Genomic DNA, 8479 nt, shown 5'->3' with positions numbered 1-8479 from the left:
GCCAATGTATTACTAATGTTAAAATACAGCTAATAAAAGTCAATGTATTACAAGTAATAGTATGACAATGCAACAAATAAAAATCAGTTTATTACTAATGTGAAAATACAGAAAATAAAGTCACTATATTACTAGTGTGAAAATTTATTACCCTGAGAAACGAGAAGATATTTTTTATTATTTTTCCTGTATTTTAGTTAGTTTTCTTTTTGCTTAATATAGATTTCGGTACTAATACATAAGATTCCGTAGTAGATGTCACCATAGTTGTTTTTACTAGCAAGAAATCATTCTTAAAACATAAGTGGGATTTTGGCACGCCGAGAAGTTTGTATCACAATGATTTACTTTAAGAGAATAGCTTTTTTTTCGGAGAGAGTAAAAGTCGCCCGAATGTTTATACATCCATTTGCTGTTTACATAAAAATACAGACGAAAAAATGTTTACCCTTTTCCAGACTGCAACCCTTACGTTGAATGTATTGTATAGACTGAGCCTTTTTTTGTAGAAAACTTTTGTTTCGAATTTCTATGTGACATTATGCGACTGCTTTCAATGGGACGAGAGAGAGAGAGAAGAGAGAGAGAGAGAGAGAGAGAGAGAGAGAGAGAGAGAGAGAGAGAGAGAACAAGCTTTAACGTAAATTCCGATTGCTTTTGAGTTAGTTGTCTTTCCTGAAAATATATATTATATACGGTTATCTTTAAAATCAAAATACGATTTTCTTTGCGATTTGTGCTCGGAGCATATTCAACGCATTATATTTGTATGGTATTTCATATAACCGTTCATGCTTTATGTACTGTATTATAGCAGAACTTTAAAGGGACGTTTTCGTATGGGCAAATATCCCCCCAGCCTCATGCAGTTTCATTTAACAATTATTATTCAGTTTTGACATTCTGAACAAGTTCACTGTAACTGAAAAGTAAATGGCTCTTGATATATCAGTTACCGTAATAATTTTGTCAGTATTCGGGAGTGTGAATTATTGGAATCTAGAGATGATAAGAGGAAGAGGAGAGCAGCGTAGCTTGGTGGTAGTGCTGTGTCCCATTCGCAATGTCCTGGGTACAATTCTCACTCGTGGGTTTCCTATCCACTCAGCTGTAAATGGATAACAGCTTCTAGCCAGAGGGCGAAGAAGGAGGCAGCGTGGTATGCGTGTTTATTTACAACCCATATTAAAAACCTTATCAGGTGGTATTGGACCATTGCGATTGATATCGAGCATTGCGATTTGGATTTGCTTAATGTCCTTACACTCAGATTTACAAAATGGTTGTATATATATAATACATGTATATGTGGTACTTATATGCATATATACATATATATACACAGACATACATACATACATATATTTTATATATAGAAACGTCCGTAAATTCTAAAAGTATACTGGTACCCTTTTTTTATTTAATTTTCTTTATTTTTTTTTTAGAACTCTTGTCTAATTTGCGACCTATTTCAGAACTGCAGTTTCTCTACATTTCATATTCCGCTCTATGGTTTGTGGATATCATGAAACTCAAGTGTATAATGTTTGTGAAAAAATAATCGATTTTCTGCAAGATACCAAAATGGCAGCGGTTGAGGAATCTGACTCCAAGGCTTGTTATTTTTAACTGGTGATTTCATTGCTCATTACACTGCTCAGTTACTGTCACAGAAATGGTATTGCTGTTTAAGATTTTAACACTAGTTCTGGTTTTGATCAGCTGATAGGTGAACCCAAATGCAAGTCAGTCAGGCAACAGTCTTGGCCTTGTAATCACAGTTGTTACAGTGATTGTATCTTTTGGAGCAGGTTCGTCAAAGGACGCATCTGATCATAGTTAGATTAATTAATGTTTATATGGAGATGGATCAGATTGTTCCAGATGTTAACTTTTCAAGAAAGATATACCTGAAATCCAAATTTCCAAGCCAATTGGGAAGGTATTCACTGTGATACCTTAAGCTCAGGTGGAGTGATATTTATAGGAGTCCAAATAATATTAAGTGTTTATATGGTCATCTTAACTGTTAATTGAGATCATTCCTTCTACAACCCTCAAGTTTCATCTTAAAGGTAAGCCATAGTTTGTTGCTGAATGTAAGGTCGCCTGCCATGAAGGACAAGCTGCTTTATCATTTGTGGGGATCAATCAATCAAGACTTTTGTGGCATAATTTCATTAACTGAGAAGTCGAGGTCTGGTTATCTAAGAGGGTTTGAGGGACATTTGCTCTTCGGTGGTGATGACCGTAAATGGTGATCTACTCATAAGCCATCACGCTTTTGAGTTGATTCTAGCATGCCTCCGTCTGTAGGATTTTATGGAACTGCTGTTATAAACAGAGGGTAGATGAGCAGATGTAACTGCTGTATATTGTCATAAACAGAAGGCATACCTTTTGGTTAAATTTTTTGTGAGAAAGCAATGTGGTAAATCCTTCTTGTTGCCTCAGTCATGCTCTCAAGAGCCGAAGTTGTGTTCAATGGCCTTTGGATCTAGAGAAGTAAAAATTTAGCTTCTGGGGCTTGACAGTTATGGCAGCATAGACTGTAACAGGATTATTTCCATCTCGTTTACAAAGACTGCCGATTTGATTTTTCCCAAGATTACTACTGTTTTCACAAGGTTAGCTGGACTTGCACGTTTTCCTTCTGTTTGGAGAAAGGGAACCATTGCTGCAATGGCTGATAGAGTAATTCCGTCGTCGTGTCTCTCAGATTATACGCCGATTTCAATAACCCTTGTTTTATCTTAAGGTTTTTGAGGAGCTATTCTCTAAGTGTCTTTGTTGATGATAATAACCTGCTACCAGCATTACATTTTTGGTTCGTAAGGTCTTGCTACTTGTGATGCACTCTTGTCAGTATCTGCCATCTTGCAGAGTACTCTTGGTGAGAATGTAGAGGCATGCATGGTTAGTTTAGATTTTAGTGCATCCTTTGGCATTACAAACCATGAAACCCTTATCACAGCCAAGAGTATTCGGAACTGGTGCATCATTTGTTATTATGTAAATTAACTTTTAATAAGCAGAACTCAAAGATACGTAGATGGCCAGTATAGCGGTTTTAGTAATTTCTTTTCAGTCGTTTCTCAAGATAGCGTTCTTAGACCTGTTCTATTTATTGTCTATAATAGTGACATGTGACAATGACTGGGGAGCATTACCTTTTTGCAACAATTACGTCAGAATATTATATATATATATATATATATATATATATATATATATATATATATATATATATATATGTGTATATATATATGTATGTATATATATATATATATATATATATATATATATATATATATATATATATATATATATATATATATATATATATATATATATATATATATATATATATATATATATATATATATATATATATATATATATATATATATATATATATATATATATATATATATATATATATATATATATATATATATATATATATATATATATATATATATATATATATATATTATATATATATATATATATATATATATATATATATATATATATATATATATATATATATATATATACACATATATTTACACTATGTTATTTGAGAGTAATCATCTCGTTTCCTTGCGTTAAAAAGACAAACTCGTTAAACCTTGTCCCATACCTGCTGGTTTATCGTATTTGTAATACGATTGTTATAACCAAGTAGGACCATTCTTTTTCTGTTCATAAGTGTTCTAATATGCAACATATTTCAGTCGTCATATAGCTATTTTTAGACTATTAAGATCATCGGTGAGACAAAATGCCAAGAAAAAGAAAAAAATCCTGCCAGTAACGTATCAGTGTAAAACTTTGTCGAAAGGATTTGTCAGTATCTGTGACAGTCGCTCGCTTGAAGCTTTGTTACTCGTTTTATTTTGGGTCATTCCAAATAATACTTCCATTGTAATACCAGCAACAAGTATCCTGAAGAGTCTCGCTCATCGGCTATAACAAACCAGTAATTGGATCACTAGGTTTATCTTTTTCATTTTACGGCACAATGTACTGCCAAATATAATAACCGTAAAAAATATAGTTTTCTTTTTCCCCTCGTTTGATTTTTATGGGATCCTTAGAACTCCCAACATTTTCAATAGAAAACATCACGGTCTTTAAAAAAAAAAAAAAAAAAAATAAGTTTATTATTTATTATTTTGGTGGCCGTGAGCCTGCCGAATTGTACTATGGACCACACAATGACGGGAAACTTTTGATGAACAGAGACCACATGAATGCCTGTTTTATGAAAGGACAGATTTTAATTTTGAAGTTTTTTTTTTCATTTGCTGCAACTGGGTTTTTGTGCTTACAAGTAAATATCTTTTTTTTCTTTCTTTTTTAATAAATAACTCATTATCCCGATCTTTGGCCTGCAGTGTATTACGTTAATTGAACTCTCTCTCTCTCTTCTCTCTCTCTCCTCTCTCTCTTCTCTCTCTCTCTCGTCTCTCTCTCTCTCTTTTTTGCGAATACATGTGTGTGTGCATGTGGTAGACTTCAAAAGCGCATTTATGTTCATAGGCATCTCACTTCTTGTAGTTCTAAACGTTACAGTCCGCTCTGATGCAATCTCCACTAATTAGTCTGGGAGGTCTTATCTCTCTGCGGATCCGACTGAGTGCTTTACAGTATCAAACTTCAAATAAATGGGGAGTAACATGCGCTAAGAAGCTGTTTAACTAACTCATCGACCCTATCTCTTTTGATAGAAAATCGTAATGAAACCGTAATCTTCGGCTTACCAAATATATTTCTAGTGATTACGTGCCTTCACTAAATATATTGTGCAGAGTGGTGGACATTTATTACACTGAAGTCAGTTATTTAAAAAAAAGAGAGATATATATATATATATATATATATATATATATATATATATATATATATATATATATATATATATTATATATATATAATATATATGTGAGTCTTATCACATCACCGTGATTCATATATAAGCATTAAGCTACAAATGTCCTTTAATATCTAATATCGTGTGAGTGTGTATTACATATATATATATATATATATATATATATATATATATATATATATATATATATATATATATATATTATATATATATATATACATATATATATACATATGTGTGTGTGTGTGTTTGTGTGTGTGTGTGTGTGTGTGTGTGTGTGTATGTAGGCTTGATTTACTTATGTATTCCGTATTTCGACGTATATTTTCTGAAGCGGTCCTTAAGATGTACATACTTTAAGGTGATGAATGTTGATGCTCACTAAACTAATACTTAGTATGTATTCTGCTGCTCAGTCAACACATCCAAGCAAAAAAGAAAATCCCGCAAAGAATACTATGGCAAGTATCGTATGATCGTAACGGACTCTTAATTTACAAATATGCTCCCATCACGTCACAATTTTAATGTAACATATTGTTGCATATTAAATTATTCTCAGCACTTATAATCCCAGAAACTCCAAAACAAGATTGGCCCTCTCAAAGTACAGCATTTGTATTGATAATCATCTTCCCTAATAATAAAAGCCGAGTGAATCTTGTTTGTCCTCCCCCGAGTGACAGTAGAGGAGACATGACGCAGCCACCCTCCCCCTGAAAACCGGTTTGTCACCCCCGGGATAGGTAGAGGATCGGGAGGTTAGGGGACACAGCAGCGTTGCGTTCCAGATCGTTGGAAATAATGGATGCTATAATTCCATATGCGGTTTTTTCAAAAGGTAGTATTGAAGAAAAATTTGTATAGTACATTGCAATGAATCAATTCATTACATATTTGTATTAATTGAAAGACTGTCAAATAACCAGCGCTATGAAAGACCGTCTAATAATAGATACTCATTTGTGAGGTCATGTTGATATTAAATACTTAGCAAAAAAATGCGAGAAAGAAATTAGTGACGCCGTGACTTCAGTTTCACTTTTGCCTTTTCAAATGTTATTTTGAATGATTTTCATTTCGTGCTTCAACTGATCTTTTATAGTTCCATCTGATTAGAACGAATTCAAGGAAGTTTTAGCAGTTCCATATCCCGTAAGTGTTCTAATGGGACGGTTTATCTAATGGTAATAAGCACAATAATAAAGAGGTTCTCAGTAAATTGGCGAAGGGGGCTAAGACGCACCCATGTGGCCCACGAAGGACCGGATGTGAATGAAAAAATCCAAAAGTGAAGTTCAAAGAAAAAAATGTTAACTAAGGAAACTGTTTAACCCATGAAGCTGTTAAGAGCGCAAGACTGACACATTAATCAGAATTAAGACCTTTAAGAGTCCAGGGAAAAACTATAGAGCTTTATGGAAGGTGGATTCAAGCGTTTTCCTAAAATTATTTGTTGAAAAATGTTCCTTTAAGGTTGACTTCAGCAGTAAAATGGGACACCTTAGTGCGGTTCCCTGACTGCAGTTCCTGGATTGCAGAATGGTTCTTGCTTCTTGGAAATCCACTATCGATTCATGCAGGGGGTTAGTGCCGTCAGTGCACCTCACACGGTGCGCTGTAGGCATTACTTAAAAAGCGTCCCTTCGTCCCCTAGATGCACCCACTTTCATTCCCTTTACTGTACCTCCGTCTTTATCGTCTTCTTTCCATCTTGCTTTCCACCCTCTTTTAACAATAGTTTCATAGTGCTGCTGCGAGTTTTTCATCTTATTACACCTTGAAAACATCTTTACTTTAATTTCATTTTCAGAGCAGAATTCCATTTCATTCCATTCTACCATTAGTTGTTTCCCTGTTAATTATAATAAGACGTGTGTGTGTGTGTGTGTGTCGTGTCATTGCTGCTCTCATGATTTAAACAGTAAAATAAAAGAACTATGCTCCTGTTCAAAAATCATATAACAAGGTTAGCCACGTCTTAAGCTTACTCAGAAGTGCCAGCTTGTCGTTCTAAGAGTCACTATGTCTGTGTGCATGTACTCTCTGAGGCCATAAAGAAATTACTATTACTGTGGTATGGCGTCTTAAAAAGGAATTAGAGGGGGTGCGGTGTCAGATGTCCAGTTTCATTTTCAGGCATACTGTTCATAATTAGATTCCCATCTTTTCTTGCTAACTCTTCTAAAGATGAGCCAATTTCTGTTGAAGGAAGTGTTCCTACTTGTGTAAAAAAAGAGAGAGAGAGAGAGAGAGAGAGAGAGAGAGAGAGAGAGCGGAGAGAGAGAGAGAGGAGATGAGAGAGAGAGAGAGATAGCTTTGGTTTAGCCAAGGCTGGAATTAGACTATCATATGTAAGAATTTAAATTTTCCTGTGATAGACTTGCAAATTACCTTTCCTTCCTATAAGGATAGAAATGTTTTTACATCTTTCTAGCCTCCTTACGTACAAGTAAGTACCCACCCACTTTCGTTGAAGTCAAATATTTCGTTTTGTAATATCTCGAATGTGAATGGGCACAATAATAGTAAAACAAAGAAAATAAGAGCGATGCTGAAGACAACTACCGAAATGGTCTGGGCCATGACTCAAAATGATGGTTATGGTTTCCCGTTCTCTTGTGTACTAAGTCATCGACTTCATTGTTATGGGCTGAAAAGACTTCGTTGCATTGCAGATCCACTAAAAGTTAGGCTCTGGCGATCTGAAACGGAGGAAGAGCATGCCAATCAGTGAGGATTTAATTCAAAATTGTTTTAATAATACAGAAAAAGAAGGAAATTGACTAAATATAACAGGTGCAATTATTTAAATGAATATACTTGTATATATAGAATGGCGGTAGTTTTTCTTCGATTTCATTGTTGGTTAATTATTGCCTCATAATCCTTAATCTTTTTCTCGATAACAAATTGGTAGCCACTTTTTTTTAATAACTGATGTTGAAAGCTGAAACATGTAAATATGGCACTGACTTCGATGTCTGTTTGATTCCAGAAATTGTAAATTTATTTTTTTTTTATTTTTGACACTTCATTTCAAATTATCATTTTCGATTGCCATAATTTGCACATTCTTCATGAAGGGCGAGAATAAGTTCATCCGTTTTCTCGTACTTCCACAGAATAGAGTAACTGTGTGAGAAAAAGAAAGAAGTATAAAATTATGATAATTAAATTAGAATGAAATATCTATAGAATATACAGTAAACTACTGAACTAGATAGCAACTAGAATTTCGGAAACTCTTGAGCTGTTGAGTTAACTAACCTTTTATTTCCAAATATGTTCTCAAGACAGTCCATGATCAAGAGACTGGCATAGTCGAGGATTTTGAGAACATTGGTTGTAAATGCCTATTAGAGATTAAAGACTTATCGAAAAAATAGGTCACTTGTAGGCTATAGTGCTTCATGAGGCACCAGTTATTGCTAGTAGTCATTATATCAGGATATGCGGTAATGTTTCATGATACAGATAGTTTAATTAAGTGAAATGCTCCTTTCAATTTGCCTGTAAAATAAGGCCAGTGGTTAAGATAGTTTCTCGCGTGATTAGAGAGTTTGTTTCCTTAATCTA

Source organism: Macrobrachium nipponense, chromosome 28 (assembly GCF_015104395.2).
Source record: "Macrobrachium nipponense isolate FS-2020 chromosome 28, ASM1510439v2, whole genome shotgun sequence".
NCBI lineage: Eukaryota > Metazoa > Arthropoda > Malacostraca > Decapoda > Palaemonidae > Macrobrachium > Macrobrachium nipponense.
This window is presented reverse-complemented; position numbering follows the sequence as displayed.